This window comes from Globicephala melas, chromosome 4, assembly GCF_963455315.2.
Source record: "Globicephala melas chromosome 4, mGloMel1.2, whole genome shotgun sequence".
Lineage (NCBI taxonomy): Eukaryota > Metazoa > Chordata > Mammalia > Artiodactyla > Delphinidae > Globicephala > Globicephala melas.
The window spans coordinates 4925654-4946148 of NC_083317.1; the positions used below are offsets into that span (position 1 = coordinate 4925654).

General features: G+C 41.9%; 1 protein-coding gene and 1 non-coding gene across 7 annotated transcripts in view; both read left to right on the forward strand.

Annotated features, from left to right (window-relative positions):
* The window catches only part of DSCAM (DS cell adhesion molecule), a 752061-nt gene that overhangs the window by 242333 nt on the left and 489233 nt on the right, over window positions 1-20495 (forward strand). The window lies entirely within an intron of this gene.
* LOC115841596 (U6 spliceosomal RNA) lies at window positions 946-1048 on the forward strand. The gene has a single exon (XR_004034898.1). It is a non-coding gene; the product is annotated as a U6 spliceosomal RNA (small nuclear RNA).

Sequence of the window (20495 nt, forward strand, 5' to 3'; positions counted from 1 at the left end):
GTTGTGGCCTCTCCCGTTAGCAGAGCACAGGCTCCGGACGCTCAGGCTCAGCGGCCATGGCTCACGGGCCTAGCCGCTCTGCGGCATGTGGGCTCTTCCCGGATCGGGGCACGAACCCGTGTCCCCTGCATCGGCAGGCGGACTCTCAACCACTGTGCCACCAGGGAAGCCCTGTTTCCTCTTTTAAATGTAGGCCCCTTTTCCTTACTTCTTTGTGCATCTTGTGATTTTTTTATTTTATGCTGAACATAGTGTTGGGATAAGACCTATTCACCTCCTGAGAAGACGTGCCCCCTGTCAGGCTGATGGTGTGAGCCTGAGTCAATCTAACATGTAGCTGAGCTGTCTCTGGACTCTGTTGCAGAGTTGGAATCTTAAGTTAGATTCAGTTCGCCAAAAACTTCGCACATTGTGAAGGTGGGTTTGAAACTTTGCCTTTGGAGAGCTTGGGATCAGAGCACCAGCCACACCCCCTTTAGATCTTTGTGCATTGCAAGGCCAGCTATGAGCTTCCCAAACCATAGCAATGCTCTTTCTGCTTTACAGCCTGCCTGCCAGCATTTTGAGTTTCTGGTGCATTCTCTTTGCTCTCTAGACCCATTCCTGGCTTTCTGCACCTGGGGGCATCTCTTTCTGCCTTTGGGCTCTGCCCTCAGCCTTTGTACTTGGTGAATTTCCACGGATCTTTGTAGCGATTCATCTCTGTTCTCCTGTTCTCCCAGCTTTTGGCATTCATTTTGTTCCTAAATATATTCTTGCCTTCTTACTTGCCTACCATAAGCCTCCTTTTTTTATTTCTTAATTATGTATTAACAAATAGTCTGTGTTCATTCTAGAATATGTGAATGTTCTATATTCATTTAGATTTATGATACCTTGCTATATTGATATCTTCAACTCCATTTGGGGAAAAAAGGGAAAAGCATAAAAAACAAAGAAACATGCTTGCTTTGGCAGCACATATACTAAAATTGGAACCATGCAGAGAAGATTAGCTTGGCCCCTGTTTGAGGAAGACACACAAATTCGTGAAGCATTCCATGTTTTTAATAGACCCACAGACATAGAAAACAAACTTATGGTTACCAAAGGGGAAAGTGGGGGTAGGGATAAATTAGGAGTTTGGGATTAACAGATACTCACTACTATATATAAATTAGATAACCAACAAGGATATACTGTAGAGCACAGGGAACTATACTCAGTATTTTGTAATAACCTATAAGGGAAAAGGATCTGAAAAAGAATGTGTATATATGTGTGTGTGTGTGTGTGTGTGTGTGTCTGTATATATTCTTTTATATATGTATAACCGAATCACTTTGCTATATACCTGAAACACAGCATTGTAAATCAACTATACTTCAATAAAAGAAAGGAAAGAAAAAGAAGAAAAAAACAAAGAAGCAAATAAGTGGGAGAAAAGTCCCAAGTTTCATAAACCTTACCTAAATAGATTTCTCATTTATACAGCACTTAAGCTTATGAATGAAATTATATAACTCTGGTGCAAGAACCAGTAGGAAATAGATAGATGATAGATAGAGATGTACTTCAAGGAATTAGCTCACACAATTATGCAGTTGGGGTGAGTGAGTCTGAAATCCATAAGGCAAGCCATCAGGACAGGCTGGAAACTCTGGGGCAGGATCTGATACTGCAGTCCACAGGCTGAATTTCCTCTTCAGGGAAAGCTCATTTCTGCTTTAGGTTCTTTCAAGTTCTTTGATTAGATTGTGCTGACCCAGATTATCCAGGGTAATCTCCTTAAAGTCAACTGATTGTTGATGTTTACCACATCTACAAAATAACTTCCCTGTAACACCTACACTAGTGTTTGACTGAATATCTGGGTGCTACAGCCTAACTCTAAGTTGACACGGAAAACTGTCTATCACAGTAGGTAAGGGCATATTCTACAAGGTGGTACAGTATGTGTTAAGGAATAGATGTTAAGGAAGAAAATAGATGTAAGTGAGAAAATGAAAGGGTTCCTTATCTGTTCATCATCCCACAGAAATGCAGGCTGGGGTTGGGTATTCTCGACAGTGCTTGGGTCTGTCATTCGAGGAACCTCTCTGCATATGCTCCTTTCTTGTAAGCCTGAGAGAAATCCTACTAAACATGGTCTGGGTTTAGTAGGCATTGACTGCTACTGGAATTGTCTGAGAGAGCCAGCTGCCCAGCACTGGAGACCCCCAGGCCCATGGGAAGGTATAGCCCCTTCTGTCAGGGGTAAGAAGCCTCACTCAGATGCAGCCCTTATGCCAGCAGAAACGGGGACCCTGCTTCCAGTTGGCCCATTGTCCAGGCTACCCTGAGTGAACTCCTGGGGCCCCTTTCAGATCATTCTGTTCATTGCATCAGAACAGTCTACAGGGTATGCATCAAAATGTTAATAGAAGGCATTTTGCTTTGGCAAGATGCAATTATGTGATCATGGTTCATTTTTTTTTCTATCTTTCTGTATTTATAGAAGTTTTTACAATGTGAATATATTAATTTTATAATAAAAATCAATACAACAGGGCTTCCCTGGTGGCGCAGTGGTTGAGAGTCCGCCTGCCAATGCAGGGGACACGGGTTCGTGCCCCGGTCCGGGAAGATCCCACATGCCGCGGAGCGGCTGGGCCCGTGAGCCATGGCTGCTGAGCCTGCACGTCAGGAGCCTGTGCTCTGCAACGGGAGAGGCCACAACAGTGAGAGGCCCACGTACCGAAAAAAAAAAAAATCAATACAACGAATAACATTTTGAATAAAAATGGAAATGAGTTGATATGTCATAAGGAAGAAAATAAGATTCTTAATAGTTTTTCCTTTTCCGTGCGTCTCCCCCTCTAATTACCATAAGCATCTCCCTGAATGTACAGCCTGGAGTGTCTGTGTGATAGCAGTGGTCCACAGGGACAACAAAGGATTCCCTAAAGCTTGGGAGAGCTCCCTTTGCGGGAAATGGGATAGTTTGTACATTCAGAATATTGGAAATGGTTAATCCAAAGTCTTGTCTTTTTTTCAACTAGACTGGCCAATCTTAATGAAAAAAAAATTTGAATCATATCCTAAAGCACCTTGTGCCTTAATAAAATTAGCTCAGTAACTTTGCTACTATGCTCTCTCTGTTCTTGCTTTATGAGAAACTGTCAGATTGGTATAAAATTTAGATAAGAAGTTGTGGCACGTGAAGAATTTGAAAGGGGAAGAAGGGGGTGGTACACATACATTCTGCATCCCTTGCTGTACACTTTAGTCAAAAATAGTTTATATTATCAGAAGTGGGAAAGGATGAACAGACAGAAAAAATATTAGGCTGCGCTACCAGGAATACGGAAACAAAACAGGACCCTATGAGGCCTTCCCAGGAGAGAAGCCCCCTCCCCCATGCCTCCCTCTGCCTGCCTTCTGTCTGTAGAAAAACTTTAGCCAGAGGATAAGTTTAATCAGAGAAATAAGAAAATGCAGAAGCAAAGGAAAAGCAAACAGGACAGAGTAATAATAGTTTAGTCATTAAGCAAAGTCAAGGACCTGTAGTTTCTCCTCAAGGGCTATAGAAAATACTCTGAGCCATATTTTTTGAGCTGTTTTGTAAATACTGAACCCTCCACCAGGTGGAAGAAGATAACTACATGATGACCAGACTGTAACCATGGCATAGCTGCCACAGTTCTGAGAACTGAGATCAAAGAAATGGGAACAAACTGACCCCGGAACTGAAGACTAACTGTACCTAAAACAATCAAGACGACACTGATCAGACCATCTCTGGCCAATTTCAAGATGACGGTCAGAGCTGACTGTGCTGTTTCTGCATGGAGCCCCCTCCCTCTGCTGATACACCCCTGAAACTCCCCTTTAAAAGCTCTTGCTCACTGATCGGCAGTGGGGGAGTCAGCCTTTGGACATGAACTTTCCCTCTCCCCCAGTTGCCAGCCTCTGAAATAAAACAACTTTTCCTTTTCCCTTCTACCGACACTTGCCTCTCAAGCATTGTCTTGTGAGCAGGGAGCAGCCAGACCTGAGCTTTCTAACAGTACTAGACCAAGGGTTGTAGTTTGTAGAGAAACAATTCTCATAGAATATACCCCAAATATCCTGAAGGCTGAATTTTAATGTTTTTCAAACCAGTGTTTCTGATCATTTTCAAATCAATTTAATTAACAAGTAATATTCACGTAGTGCTTATAGTGTGCCTGAGAAGTGTCAGGAATAATAATACAGTAGTAAACAGAACATACTAATGCTTGCCCTTGTAGAGCTAAATGTTCCAGTGAGGACAGACAGATGATGGACATAATAAGTCAGTTACTTCCATGCCCTGGCTATTGTAAATAGTGCTGCAATGAATATTGGGGTGCATGTTTCTTTTTGAATTATGGCTTTCTGCAGGTATATGCCCAGGAATGGGATGGCTGGGTCATATGGTAGTTCTAGTTTAGTTTTTTAAGGAACCTCCATACTGTTCTCCATAGTGGCTGCACCAATTTACATTCCCACCAACAGTGTAAGAGGGTTCCCTTTTCTCCACACCCTCTCCAGTTTGTAGATTTTTTGATGATGGCCATCTGACTGGTGTGAGATGATACCTCACTGTAGTTTTGATTTGCATTTCTCTGATAGTTAGTGATGTTGAGCATCTTTTCATGTGTTTGTTGGCCATCTGTGTGTCTTCTTTGGAGAAATGTCTATTTAGGTCTTCTGCCCATTTTTTGATTGGGTTGTTTGTTTTTTTGATTTTGAGCTGCATGAACTGGTTGTATATTTTGGAGATTAATCCTTCGTTGGTTGCTTCATCTGGAGGGAAATCCAAGGAAGAGGGGATACATGTATATATGTGGCTGATTCACTTTACTGTACAGCAGAAACTGACATTGTAAAGCAACTATACTCCAATTAAAAAAAAAAGAGGATTTAAGATCAAACTGAGTTCAAAATCCAAAAAAAAACGTCAGTTACAAAGTATGTTAAAAGCAATCATTAAGATAGGGATGGTTGGGGAGGTGAAATGTGGTATAAAATGAGAATTATTATGAGACAAAATAAAGACCCTACTTGATTTATTCCCTGAAGTGGGAACACTTCCGTTTAACCTACTTCATAGCGGGCAACTGATGAAATTGACTCCAATTTCATGAGCCTTACTTGGTCTGGATGTTCTGGTTCAGTGTTAAGAGCAACAAGGAGAGACTTCTGTGGTCTTGCCACTCTTAGGGTTCACTGACCTTGAGAGCCGATTCTACTTTTATTCCTGTTTGATGGGGAGAGGAGAAGCAGAAACAAGAGCCCTAGGTATGTCTTAGCCACAAAGACCTGGGCATGAAGAAGTGAGCTGCCTTGTGCACGGTCAATGCAGTTCATGGGTGTGGAAAGATTAGGATGCTGGCATGAGTGACCCCAAAGCCAGAGCCAAGTGATCCCCTAGTGCAATAGCACAGTGTCTAGGGCCACTATAATTTTAGGATCCCATGAAAATATTTTAATTTCTTTCCAAATCAGAAGAAAAAAATGAACATAATCCAGCCAGATTGCGTTTGTCTTAATCCTGCTAGTCATAAAATATAATTTTAAACAATTTTTTTGAAGGAAAGACCCATGAATGTCTTAATGTGGCTCTGCCCACAGGCCCGTGCCTTTCATAGTAATATTGCCAACACCCCCTCCTTCTGTTTTGTTGTTGTTTGGCATTTCTCCTTGTCACTGAAGGAAAGATGCTTATGCACTTGGAATGGGGTCGTCAACCCACACCCATGCCCACCCTTGTTGTGTGACATAAACAGATGCCTATGGAGGAGCTAGGAGGCCAAGATTGTCCCCTTGCGCAGTTCCCAGCACTAGGTAGCACTGTGACGCATAGCTCTGAAATGAGTGAGTGAATGAATAAATGAAGGAATGCTTGAGTTAATGAATGAGTGAATACTTTCATGAATGACTGAATGAGTAAATGAATTAACAAATGCTTGAGTGAGTGAGTGAGTGAATGAATTCTTGAGTGAATGAGTGGGTGAGTAAATGAATGGATGCCTATGTTGGTGGTGATGTTATTTCCTTTTCTCTTTAGCTGACTTTTTTTTTTCAGAGAAATGTGGCATCAACCCCACCGAATGTTTCAAACAATGATGTTGTTTTAAAAGCATTCTGTGCCACATAATGCGTGCTGTCTTGAACTAAAAGGAGAATTAGAAATCATTTGGAATTCAGTTAAACATAAATTTGCTAAATCCAGTCCATGATAAATTCAAATTACTTTGGAGCAGTAAAGAATGTGTTGGATGGTGGGCAGCTCGGTCGAAAGCCAAACTGTGATGAACTCAGGCCTTGAGAATCAGTGGTTACCTAGAGAGCCTTCAACTATTGAGGTGTACTTGAGGGTCACAGGTCCAGCGGTTGCTGTCTTTTAATGTAGAGCAGGTTACATGGGACTCCCTTGATTACGTTATTAAGATTCCGTCCTGTTACTTTTCATCTTTTCCTTTCTCTGTGTGATGAAGTGTTAAGCTATGCTGGGCTGTGGCATCCTGCCACCATCTCAGGAAATATTCCCAGAGAGGACTGGCTCTTCCTGAGCTGTAGTTTCCCAGCATCAACAGTGCCAAGTGCTTCTGCACTGTCTCCTGAAGCACATGCTTATGGCAGGCTAATTGGAAAACCCTGAACCATGAAATTTAGGACAATAATAACATATGTGAAAGTGGGAAAAGGATGAAAGTGAAATGATCCATTTAGTGGGGGGGGGGGAATAGAACTGGGTTTCAGTCAGGACTTCAATGTCTACCCTTTTGGTTTGAGAATTCACATTTTAGCTTTATTTTTGTGTCTCTTTTTATGAATCTTCTGTTAGCTGATGTGCAAAGTTTACATGAAAGGATGCATATATTGTAGGTATCTTTGTCAGGGATGGGGGACATGTGTGTGTGGAATGGACAGGAGGTATAGGGGTCCAGTTGTCCAATATAAGGCTGGAACCTAGAGTTTTGGAGGAAGACCTTTATAGATCCCTAAATGTAGCTGAACTTGATTCATTAGGAGGTGTTTTCCCTCTCTTAAAGTTGAATCTTGCCTTTTCATGTAATGGTAAAGAAAAATGTGAACTGGAACCATGAGCCCTTCCACAGATGCAGGAATCAGGCTGCTGATTTTACACATCTTGAAGACCTCAAGGCACTGACTGCAAACATATGGTTGTTGATAATTCAGAAGCCATTCACAAGGTAGGGATAGCAATTGAGTTTTGTGGAAATAAATCCCAATTTAAATCTGATATGTTACTTATCCCAGCTGTTCCTCACGAGGGGCTTATCTCTATGGTGACAGTGTCATGAGGCTTCTCCATAACATGTTAGCATCTCAACATTCCTTTGTTGGGTTTGACATGCAACAGACTGCTGAAATCCTGGGTAGTCTGGAGCCAGCTAAAAGGCCTGGGGCCACCACTCTGCCCACTGAGAGCTTATTACGTGGCTACAAATGGCTTCTTCTCCTCTACGTAAGAGTAGAACCTCCGCTTCGTTTTCTTCAGTGTCTTCTTATCTAATTCCCCCAAATGCTGGGAAACTCTCCCGTGCTACAAGCCTCACTGGCCACATGGGTCATTCAGACATAGGTGCCCAGCATCCCTGGGGCACTAGAACAGGTCTGGCCCAAAAGGAGAAGCTTGTACCTTGGCTGGCAGAGGAGAGCATGTGTGCAAAGGCTACAGTCCTTTGTACTTGTGTCTTTGCTTGTAGTCTTAGCGACATTATTACAGGACAGCAAGGAACCAGATGGATAGGGTGCATCTTTTAGGCACACAGATTTTCCTTAAGGCCAAGTAATTTCTCATGCTAATTCTGAATTAGAATAAGCTTGCATGTATTATGGATAAAATGTTGTTTCACACATTTTTAAGTCAGACACAAAGCTTCAAGAAATGTGGGACCCATGAGGGGACAGTTGGGCTCTGCCCTTGCAGGGTCCCGTCACTATTTCACAGCTGTGGGTCTCTTATGGGGTCTCAGCCTTTTTATGTCTCTCTCTTCTCCTCTTCCTGCCGAAGTCAACCTTCTTCTTCTCTCACTGCGTCAGGGCCTCTACCACCTCTGACCTCTGTCCACCCTCCTTTCAGCCTCTGCCTGCTCCATGCCGGCTGAGAGCCTTTGTAAATCATCCGTGGAGTCTCCCCAGGGAGAGGGTCTGCTATTCACGTGCCACACAGGGCACAGCCTCCCACTCCCCAGGCCAGCCTCAAGCCCAAACAGCTGTGGCCAAGGAGGTGCGTCACAGAGTACAAAACGTGACCCTTCAGAAGAAAAACCTGGGGGGCATGATCGTGGCATCTTTCTGAACTTCTCAGACAGGGGTGGAGGGGCTACAGTCCCGACCGTGTAGTCTGACCCCTGAAGTCAGCTCCCTTTTCCCTCCTCAGGGGACATTTCTGTCTCTCTGTCCTGTGCAGGTTTTAATATCACCCCTCCTTTCACTGCCAACATAGGCTCTGGGTCTCACCCTCAAATAAGCCTTGAGAACCCAGTGCTTTTGTTCCACATGAAAATCGACAGAGAGTCACATGCTTCAGGGGACAGGAGAGCTTCCCTGAGTGGAGATAGTGTGGGGAGGTTGGGTACAGCCCAACATCTAGGAACCTGGCCTCAGGAAAGAGATCAACCAGGAACGGGTCGACAGGTGTGCGCTGGGGTAATTTGTTCAGCTGCTCTGAGGTTATTTCTAAAATAGAGACAAGAATGCACACAATGATAGAAAAAATAACAATACCAGTGGCTCCCAACACTATCAAGTCCAGCTTCCCTTTTGATAACAAACATGGTGTATAAACTCTTCACTTCCTGAAGTGAAATTTATAGGTAATGTTACCTACCTACCCACACACCTGGTCTGCATTCCTAGTGATTCAATGCAGAAGGCAAACCTCCAGCCTCTTGTGCCTGAGCATATATGTAGTGAAATACAGATTTTATTAAAAACTGATTTTTGTTAATCCTGTCTTTAGATTATTATTAATTCAACATACTGAGTTTTTAATAGCTTTATTCAAGCTTGATTTACATATCATAAAATTCACCCATTTTACATGTACAATTCAATGTTTAGTACATTTACAGAGTTGTGAAACCTCCACCAAAATCTAATTTTAAAACATTTCCATTAACCCACAAAGAAATCCCATGTCCGTTAGCAGTCATTCCACATTCCTACCCCAACTTTAGGCAACCGCTAATCTACTTTCTCACAGAACTGCCTTTTTTGGACATTTCATGTGAATGGAGTCATATAGATAGTATTTGTGGTCTTTTATGTCTGTTGTTTTTCACTTATCAAAGTGCTTTTGAGGTTATATCAATACTTTGTTCCTTTTTATTGTTAAATAATATTCCCCTGAGTGCATGTATCACATTTTGTTTAACCATTCATGAATTATAAATGGTGATGCTACTAATACTTGGATACAAGTCTTTTACAGATGTTTCAACGTTCCATGGCTAGGGAAGTGATATTATTTATTATTTTCAGGAGGGCCATTGGTGTCTTTAAAAGGGTGAAGACTCGGAGTGAGGTTCCGAGCTAAGAAAACATACACACAACCTTCCTCTAGTTGACAGCCTAGTCATATTCTTGAAAAACAAGGTAGGCATTAGGACTGGGTGAAAAATACTCATATTCATAAGCTAAGTAGAATTAGACTCTAGGTTGTGATAATGGCAAACAAGTTTATCATCTGTGTGAACAAACAAAAGGCTTGAGACTTGGAGGAATTATTTACCACGTGGGCTTGGCCTGCACGTTTACAACACCAAGAATCCCCGCTTCTCTCCCGCCTCTGCAACCCCGCAGGGCTCCAGTCATAGTGGAAACACACAGTCCCCATAGGTTTTCAGAATGGCCCGAGGATGGAACCTCCCCACTGAAACTGTGCAGACAGAACCCACACGATCAGACATTCCTTGACCGTTGATACGTGCTCATGATCAGCAGGCTCCCTCCGTGTGGTTCAGACAACAGTCCCGGGAGCAAGGGCAGGCTTACAGAGCGGGGCAGAGTGGCTCAGAGTGCCCTGTTCTGTAGGAGGCGGGGCTGGTGTGATGCTGGGGAGGTACTCGGTGCCGTCCCCAAGTATGTGCCCCAAAACAGGACAAAGGAAAGCCAGCAACGCTGATGGAGAGGTAGCAGGAGGACGATGGTGGTGGGAGATGAACTGAATAGATGAAGCAGCTCTGCCTGTTCACTCTAGCTTGTTTCTGTGCAAAATCAGAACTGTTTCCCCAAATTCACTTCCTCAGCCTCCGTGAAGAACTTAGATGAGACAAACTAACCATTGTTTTCATTGCTGTTCCTCTTGGGGAAATTCTTGCTTGATAACTTTTTTTTTCCTGCAGATGGTCTGTTTTTACCCAAAAGCCCTTTGTTTCCAGTAACTGTGTGCTTCCCTCTAATACAAGGTTTCAAGGGGGAAAAACTGCCAAAAATATTTTACGGTGATTTTGCTTTTTTTCATATTTGGAGAGGCTGACCAAATACGTGTATTGTGGTCATTGTTCAATTTAAAAACAGGGCAGAGGGTAGTGTTGACGGACGGGAAGGCTGAGGCTCAGGGACCTCCAGTCCTCGTCTCAGGCAGCGACCCAGCCTCAACATGACAACCTCCGCTTTTCCTTTTTCCTCCCGAATTCTCCATTAGGAGGCTAGTTTTGCTTTGCTTTTCCTGCTTTTATAGCTCTGCTTCTAAACATGCAACTGAAAACCATGAGTTACTGAATCAGCTATAGGTGTTCATTCACTAAGAAATTTTATAATGTGCATATTGTATATTTTTTTTCGAAATCAAGGTGATGTCATTGGTCTGGTAGAAGTTTGCCAATTTCTGGATTGGTCTTTCATTGCTTCTCTACCACGTGTCCGTAGATTGCATGGTTTCAGGTGACTCACCGTCCTGGTCATCCAGGGACAGAGGAGGTAATCAGGATGCTTGACTTTCAGCATAAAAACCTGGACAGTCCTGGGCAAACCCAGATGGTTAGCCACACTCTAAGTGGTCCCGGTTTGCAAGAATACCCTGACAGTGTTGCCATTGGGAGATGCAACAACCCTGCATGACAGTGGGCTCTTCCACTCTGTGTGAGCTTTGCTCGGGGAGAAGTCAGCCTGCTTCTCTGCCCGTCAGTCAGTGCCTTAATCAGCCAGGCGCTGGACACGCTTTCTTGTAGCATCTCTCTCCTGTCCGTTGGTTTTCTGCATGTGGGCTGCAGACGTCCCAGCGCTGTCACCTCCATAGTCATTTTTTTAGGGCAGTAAAGAATGAGTTTCTGTGTGTATTACAGTGAGGGATCACTTCCCTTGACCCTTTTCAGGCTGTCGAGGTGACCTCAGCAGCACCGGCTGGTAAAACAGAAGGCTTTGGCCTCGCACACTCAGACACAGAGTAGACTGCCGGCTTTCAGATCTGTGTAATTTTGTGCAATTATATTCAATTGCTCACTCAATCTCTGATGACTTTCCAATGAGCTGGTATTTTCAGAGGTAGTGGAAAAATCAGTTGAGGAAGAAATGATGATGTGATGGAAATAAATAAGGAAGTGACTGGTGAAGAATTAGAAGAAAACCCATTGCTCACCTTTCTCGGAGCAAGTGCTGTGTCTGGGGAGGGGGCACTACGTGACACTGGAGGACCTGGAGAAGAAAAAGATGATGTTACAGAAGTTGAACACACCCTTCCTAAAGAGAGGCCAGCATATGGGGAAGGTCAGTCAAATGGACAGATGGCTAGGTTCATTTAATCTTTGAAGAAGTCAGCAAAGTCTTTTTTTATGTAAAGACTTTATATTTTAGAGCAGTTCTAGGTTCACTCGAAATTGAGAAGAAGGTACAGAGAGTTTCCATATACCCTCTGCTCCTAGACGTGCACGGCTGCTCCCCCCTCCCACCATCGGCGTCCCCACCAGAGCGATGCATTCGCCATGGTCAGTGAACCGACATCAGCTCATCATCATCGCCCAGAGTCCATAGTTTACACTGCGGTTCAGTCTTGGTGTTGTACATTCTGTGGGTTTGGAAAATGGTACAGTAACAGGTTTCTACCATTATAGTATCATAAAGAGTAGTTTCAGTGCCCTAAAATCCTCTGTCTCCCCCCAGTTCATCCCTCCCTTCCATCACCCCCAACTGCTGGCAACCACTAACCTTTTATTTTTTTATTTTTATTTTTTTTGCGGTACGCGGGCCTCTCACTGTTGTGGCCTCTCCCGTTGCGGAGCACAGGCTCCGGACGCACAGGCTCAGCAGCCATGGCTCACGGGCCTAGCCGCTCCGCGGCATGTGGGATCTTCCCGGACCAGGGCATGAACCCGTGTCCCCTGCATCGGCAGGCGGACTCTCAACCACTGCGCCACCAGGGAAGCCCTCCACTAATCTTTTTTTACTGTCTCCATAATTCTGCCTTTTCCAGAATGTCATATAGTTGGAATCATACAGTGCCTAGTCTTTTAAGATTGGTTTCTTGCATTTAATAATATGCATTTAAGTTTCATCTATGTCTTTTCATAGCTTTATAGTTGTTTCCTTTTTATCACTAAATAATATTCCATTGCCCAGATGTACCACAGTTTAGTTATCCCTTCCCCTGAAGGATATGTGGATGGCTTCCAAGTTTGGCAGTTATGACTGAAGTCACTTTTAAATAATGAAAAATATGTAAATTGAACAGTTTAGAAAGTGAAATATTCTAGATGTTATTTTAAAATTTGAAATATACACAAAGCCTCCCCCGCCCCATCCAGGCTCCCTTAGTACTTTTGCTACCAGTTCTTTTAATCCCTGAAGCAGTTTCAGTAACTGCCTGTACGAGCCTTCTTCTCATCTCCAAGAATGGAAACAACTACTTTGTCCATTTGCTTTTGTCATTATTATACTTCATGAAATAGTGTCATAGTGAGATCTGGGATTGAACTAAGATTTGAAAAGAGAGAGAGAGAGAAGAAAACCATCTCCCTGTGAAAAACCTTCACAAATCCCATATAAGTTGTAAAGCATTTGAAGAAAAGCCAGAGGAAATAGACGAAATGACTTGTCATTTCACCAAACAAAAGCTGAAAGGTGACCATATAAATGGTCAAATGGCAGCCTTGAAAGTAGTGATCTGTCACTGTAAACAGAGTGAGCTGAAAGACTTAAACAAAAACAACGTGGTTTACGTTCTTCCTAAGAACTTTCTGCCTGTGAGAAAAGGGTGTAATGACGTGTATTCAACATACGCACGTGAACACACTTTTTGTAGGTTATGATTTCTAGGGATTTGTGTACCTCTGAAAAGAACTGTTGCATATGGGATATGTTGCCACCAGGGGCTCTGGGTCCTGTGGCATATTTAGTCAGAATGGCTGGGTTTCCATTGTTGACTGAGGATTATCACCGTTGGCTCAGGTCATTAGACAGGCGGGGAAATGAGGGTCACACCACCTAGGCTATAGCCCAGCTCCTTATCAATCCAAAATATGGATCCTGAGCTGTTATACTATACTGTTCAGTCTACTGCTGGCAATAGCACAGTTGGCCATTTCAGGTTTTTCTTTCTTTCCCCACAGTAGCATTTATCACTGTTTGTTAACCCATGACCCCTAGTATAATCCCCACAAACAAGGAGGACTTAGTATAATATTAACAATGGGTAGAAAACACCCACGTCCTCACCTGGTTCAGTATGGGGTAGGTGTCAGCCTCAAGGTGCTTGTAGATGTTCACAGGAATGCAGGGTCATATAATCTAGCCGGAAACTTCCAGACCATACTCCCCAGTTCCCCACCCGGTGTAGGAGTTCCCTGAAGGGCCACTTTGCCTACCTGACTGCTTGTCTTCCAGTCCTGCCCTGGGGTTTTCTAGGGGTTTCTAGGCATCTCTTACTTCCCAGGCAATTGATGCCATCAGTGGACACCAGATCCTTCCTTGGGTTGAGGCAATGTATGTGGACTCCCTGTGAATTTTGCCAGTTGATTTTGATATATTCCCATCTAACTGTTCTAAGAGCAATAGTGGATGAGAATTGGGCAAAAAGTGTTGCGTTTAAAAGAAAAGGAAAATTTTGAAAGCACAAGGACAGCCTTTATAGGGAGTCACAAAATGCTGAACTATCTTTGTGCTGTTCTATTTCAATAGACATAATAATAAGATGACTTTTGTATGACTTGTAGGTCCTGAATCATTGATATTTTATGCTTGCCAATTCTGATACTGATATTTGAGTTGGTTTAATTGACTGACAAAGAGAAGTAAAGAGAGTTTCTCGCTACAACACCTGGTTTATAATCCCATTGGGAAAATACTCCCACAGAGAAAGGATGACAGTGGGAATCCTCGAAATTCGCCAGTGGGGCAGTCAGAAACCAGGTCATTTTTTTATTCAGTGCTGCAGAAATTCTGGAGAGGAAATTGGGGAACCCTGGGGCAAGAGCTGAGCCCTGAGCTCCACAGACCCCAGCTCAGCCACCGAGCTGACGGTACTCAGTAGCAGAAATCACCAGGCTTACGTCTGCTCAGAGGACAGCCTGTATTAATTTCTTGATGTGGGTTAACCTCCCCAGCATCACTGGCAGGAATTGCCTTGCCAGGAAGTCATGGGCAGATAGGGCATTATTTCCCATGGAAAGTAGGGGAAGCCAGGTGGAGGGCCTGTCTGGAGAAGAGCTTCCCTCACCTTGAGGTGACCTGGACTGCCTTGACCAGGGTTGGGGGTGGGTATGCTTCTCAAAGTGAAAGTGCAGGGTGCACAGGTCTTAGCAAAATTCAGATTGAGTTTCTGACGTCTTTGAAACATTGATTCTTCAAAATGTTAATCATCATACAGAGAGGTCTAAAAATGCAAAGCCTAGATCTGCTCTCCTCTTAACATGTGCCCACGTGCACGCGCGCGCGCGCACACACACACACACACACACACACACACACACACACACACACACAGTCAGAGAGTCTCAGAAAAGGACCAGGAATATGGAGTCAAGCTCCCCAGCTGAAGCTTTGAAACTCTCTGCCTTTCATCCTTTCTGCTTTTTAGGACTTGGTTTCTTTTTTCAGAGATTATTTCATCTTACTGACCATTTAAAAAATAAACACACTTGTATGTTTGTACACATATATATATATCTTTTCAAAAAGATGTATAAATGTGATTTTTTGGTCTATGAGCAGTGAGGTAGTAGTACTTTAAAAATACTACTTAAAGTAATCTGCAATGCATATGTTCAATTGGTTGTCATTATCATTTGAATAAATCTTTTCTTCTCACTCATTTTCTTCTGCCATGTAGTCATTGAAAGACCATAGGGTTTTCTTTTTTCTTTTTCTTGCTGACTGTTGGTTTTAAAATACCTTTTAATAGGTTTTCTTCATTCCTATAAGAAAGGAAACACAATGTAACATTTGTCTCAGTCTTCTTTTTTTTTCCTCCCCGCCCCCCAACTGTAAAAGGCACTGACCAGGCATTCATCTTGGCCATCTCCAGTAAAGCATTGTCTTACTTGTTTAGTTATTTGTTTATAATTATGGTGAGCCTCAAATTCTAAACATCATTTTGGAGTCCAGATCTATGGAGGTTCTGTTTCACTTAGGAAGGCATGAATTCTCTCTTACGGGTTCACAAGACTGTGGATCCTGTAAGGTGCTTGAAATATGAGGACGTTTCTCTTAGCTTCTTTTTTTAAAAAATAAATTTATTTATTTTTGGCTGCTTTGGGTCTTCGTTGCTGCGCACGGGCTTTCTCTAGTTGCAGCGAGCGGGGGCTACTCTTCGCTGCGGTGCACAGGCTTCTCATTGCAGTGGCTTCTCTTGTTGCGGAGCACGGGCTCTAGGCGCGTGGGCTTCAGTAGTTGCAACATGCAGGCTCAGTAGTTGTGGCTCACGGGCTCTAGAGCGCAGGCTCAGTAGTTGTGGCGCACGGGCTTAGTTGCTCTGTGGCATGTGGGATCTTCCCGGACCAGGGCTCGAACCCGTGTCCCCTGCACTGGCAGGTGGATTCCTAACCACTGCGCCCCCAGGGAAGCCCTCTCTTAGCTTCTTATAATCACTTGTTGTCACTTGTATTGTCCTCAACTGAGTTTATTCTCCAAATATTCCCAAATATTTGTGATTTCTTTGCTTAATCACATCTCTTACCTTTATGTTTTAAGGTTTCTGCTTTAAACTTTAAATTTCTTATAAGGTCGCCCTTAAAAACAAAAAAGCTTATTTACTGGAGTGACATAGACAGGTTGCCGGGGAAGAATGTGGCTGCCCTTTAATCGGGCACTGTTTTATGTACATAAAGTGATTTCTACCTGCTTATCAGATCCATGTCTGGGCTCATAAATTCACTTTATGCTGGCATCCCTAGTGAAAGACATTTCTCCGTCAAGGTTTACATTTCCAAAGGTGATAAAATAACCAGGCTGGTTTTTGAAAAGGAATGAAAACTTGGTAAAAATAGCATTGAAAGTGTTCAGAGAGAAATTTGGAGAGAGAAAGAGGACCATCTCTTTAAAAATAAATGTAAAGAAGAAATCTTCCAATATTTGTTTTTATTGATGCTTAAGCTATGAAGAGAACCATCAATGTTTCTGTCTTGCTATAAATGAGACACGTCTGGTGGGACCTGGATCACTTGGTGGTCAGTTTACCCGCTAGTTTTTCTTTACTTGCAAGCACAAGTCCATCTCATGCTACAAAGTGACCCACTGGATAGGAGCCTGTACTTGATAAATACAATTAACTTAGATTATTTTAGCAATAACTGATAAAGGAATGATCGAGTGATGACATCTTTTTCTCAGTGATAGAAGTATATGATGGACAGTTTCTGAGACTGAAGTAAAGGATGGGCATTCATTTACCTAATGACCCTTGGATACTAGTCATTTAGGTAGACTTGTATCATCTATACAAAGACACAAGGTCTTTTAAAAATATTGTCCTTGGGTATAATATGCCCATGATCACACATGTGAAATGCAGTCATAAATCAAAATACTGTCAAATCATGAAGCAGGTATACCTAATACTTACAGTCAAACATTATTGCACTCCTAAGATTATTATAATGTTATATGTTATATGTCAATTATGCCTCAATAATATAGAGAGATATGTTATACTGTATATATATATGTAAAGAGAGATACAGATACGGTATATATATCTCCTTGACATTGGTCTTGGTGATGATCTTTTTGGATTTGACACCAAAAAAAGGCAACAAAAGCAAACAAAATGAAAACAAACAAAAAAACAAAATTAAAAAAATAAAACTCCGTTGATCCACGTTGTATCTTTCTGGCATCTCACTAGAACTAATGAGATGTCTTCGTATATAATCTCATCTCTCGAATGTTATATCATCATTAAAATCAAGATATGTCTTTCCTTCAAGGTGGTGATTCTATATAGTGATCTTGATTTGGAGGTGGAAAGAAGTTTAGAGCAAATTGAAGCAAATATTCTATATCACTTTTCATTTTGTATGTTCTATTTTTCTTACAGACAAGTGTTTCTTCAATATCTAACAATATTATCCATTTGGTACCTCTCTCACCCAACTAATAAATTTTCTACTATTAGAGCAAAAATTAGTTTAAAACCTGTCAAAGTGTCCTGCACTCACATTTGGAATAATTATTTTATATGAGAAAGTTAAATTAATGTCACCTTCTATAGCTAAATAGAATATTATTTGGATCAATGATCAAATTTTCATTCTGATTCTTATTTCGGCACCATTAAAAAAGTACTACTGCAACTGAATCTTGATTTTAAGCAAATTTCAGAGCCAACTGAATTGTGTCTTCAATAACTCAGTACCATAGACGTGATCTATGATCGGTTTCTGGTAGTGAGGAGTGGTTTTACCACTAAAACATTTCTATATACATCTATAAAAATATCTGCTTGAGTACAGTTCTGTGTGTCTTAAAGCTCAAGATCACATGCACTTTAAATCAAAACTATAATGAGATATCACCTCACACCAGTCAGAATGGCCACCATCAAAAAATCTATAAACAATCAATGCTGGAGAGGGTGTGGAGAAAAGGGAACCTTCCTATACTGTTGGTGGGAATGCAAATTGGTACAGCCGCTATGGAGAACAGTATGGAGGTTCCTTAAAAAACTAAAAATAGAGCTACCATGTGATCCAGCAATCCCATTCCTGGGCATATACCTGGAGAAAAGCATGGTTCGAAAGGATACATGCACCTCGGTGTTTATTGTAGCACTGTTTACAACAGCCAGGACATGGAAGCAACCTAAATGTCCATCAACAAATGAATGGATAAAGAAGATGTGGTACATATATAAAGTGGAATATTACTCAGCCATTAAAAAGAATGAAATAATGCCATTTGCAGCAACATGGATGGACCTGGAGATGATCATACTAAGTGAAGTAAGTCAGACAGAGAAAGACAGATATCACGTGATATCACTTATATGCAGAATGTAAAAAAAAAATGATACAAATGAACTTATTTACAAAACAGAAACCGACTCACAGACTTGGAGAATGAACTGTGGTTACCGGGGGGAGGGGAGGGAGGAGGGATAGATGGGGAGTTTGGGACTGACACGTACACACTGCTATATTGAAAATGGATAACCAGCAAAGAACCACTGTAGAGCACAGGGAATGCTGCTCAATATTCTGTAATAACCTAAATGGAAAAAGAATTTGAAAAAGAATAGATGCATGTATATGTATAACTGAATCATTTTTCTCTACACCTGAAACTAACACAACATTGTTAATCAACTATGCTCCAATATAAAATAAAAATTATAAAAAAAATCACATGAACTTTTATCTTTCTTGGGTTCCCTAGGCTGAGGGAAAGCTACCTGGGTTTCAGCTTTGGCTTTCTCATGTAATCTCATGTAACGGCTGTAGAAACCTGAGTTGGTCACTCATCCTCACCAGGTTAATCTAAGTGGGGATAGAAATGCCCGAATATTGAATTTTAAAATATACACATTAACAATTTAAAAACCATAAAGTGTTTTGGAATATAAAATACTGATCGTTTCATTCACTCACCCATTCCCTCACTCGTCGATTGATCTATCGATTGATTGATTCCATCATTTACCAACCATTTGTTGCATGCCTCCACGTGCTAGGATGTGGGCTTGGTGCTATAGGTGCTGAGAAATCATTGACATCGCCCTTGAGTTGCTTACAGTGTAAACAGAGGAAACCGAAAAGTAAATACGTGGTTCCAACGCAATGTGTTAAGTGATCAATTCCAATACGATATGTTAATGGTTACAGAAAGCTTTGAGGTACCTATGAGAGCTGAGAGATTACACTTAGTATCCTAGAGAAAGTTACCAAAACACATTTTATGTTTCACGTATAGTTTGGTCTGCCATCTTCCAAGTACACCTAAAACTAGGAAGAACTTCTGTAATTTTTAAAGACACAATTCAGTGGAATACTATGAGGAGAGTATGTATGTCTGTATGTGAGTGGAGTAACCATCTCCGTATAATTTTCTGAGTGAGGGTCACTATTTATCTTCTTTACTCGGTACCATATTCAGTACACAGTGGAATTCCAGTTACTACTGACCAGATTACTGTCAGAATTGGCCTGATTTCCCCAGAACTGTCCACATGGCAAGAGACTTGAGGGGCTCTCAGGGGTTGGGTTCACACAGGAACACCAGCCCCCATGGAACTGACCAAAAGTTCCCACAGTCAGTGACAGACTCCAAGGTACATTAAAGCATCTGTTTTTCACTTTTACAAGAATGATAGCTACTCTTTCCCTTGCATCTTCTACCTAAATAAGACTTCACCACAAAATGGACCAGTTTTGCTCAGCTTGTAACTATGCCCTAGAACTTTTAAAGTTAGCCCAATGTAACCGTTTGTCGTATCATAAAAAAAAAAGCAATCAGATGTTTAAAATTGAAAAGTAAACTTGTACAAGATGACAAGCACCCTACTGAGGGATTTGGAACTGTTTTGGTCTCCTCCAGGCTTAGCTCTGCCTCTTGCTGTGGCCCAGACAAATCAGGTAACCCATTGGGCCTCAGTTTTGTCAAATGTTAAATGAAGAAATTGAGCTAAGGGATATCTTGGGAGCCCTTCATTTCAAATAGTCTTGTTTCAGTGATACCAAGACTCTGCCTTAGAATGTTAAAAAAAATAATAATTCAGAAGAAAAAAATTACAGGTTGAACTGGATTTGAGAATTGAAACAGACATTGTTGGCAAGTGTTTGCAATATACTCTGGGGTGAAAACCGATTACTGTCTTGAGAATTAAGAATGAGAAGTGTCTCACTATCTTACCACAGTACTTGGTTGGAAGAGGAAGGATTGGTTAGAGAAGAGTTGAATATGGATTTGGTTTAATAATATAAAAAACACATCGGTCTGCAAAGGGTTAGGAAAAATGTGAATTTTCCTAGGTTTCACGTTATAATGCAGGGGCCTCCCCACCTCACACAGCTTCAGGACCTATCACACGGAATGTGTCTTGCACACAGTGA